Raw genomic sequence first — 201 nt, forward strand, 5'->3', positions numbered from 1 at the left:
CCTCTTTATAAAACATGAATCTTCATGATCATTTCCTCAGAGCATCATTCAATTAGCTCACTTTCTCGACAAATCTGCCACCAAGGAAACCATCAGCATTCAAGACACGATCAACTCTGAAAGTAGTTCCGATTTAGCCATCACACCGAACCTTAAAGGGGGAAAAAAAAAAAAGAAAGCTCAACAGTATGTTCATCTCAC

Source organism: Ovis canadensis, chromosome 13 (genome assembly GCF_042477335.2).
Source record: "Ovis canadensis isolate MfBH-ARS-UI-01 breed Bighorn chromosome 13, ARS-UI_OviCan_v2, whole genome shotgun sequence".
Taxonomy (NCBI): Eukaryota; Metazoa; Chordata; class Mammalia; order Artiodactyla; family Bovidae; genus Ovis; species Ovis canadensis.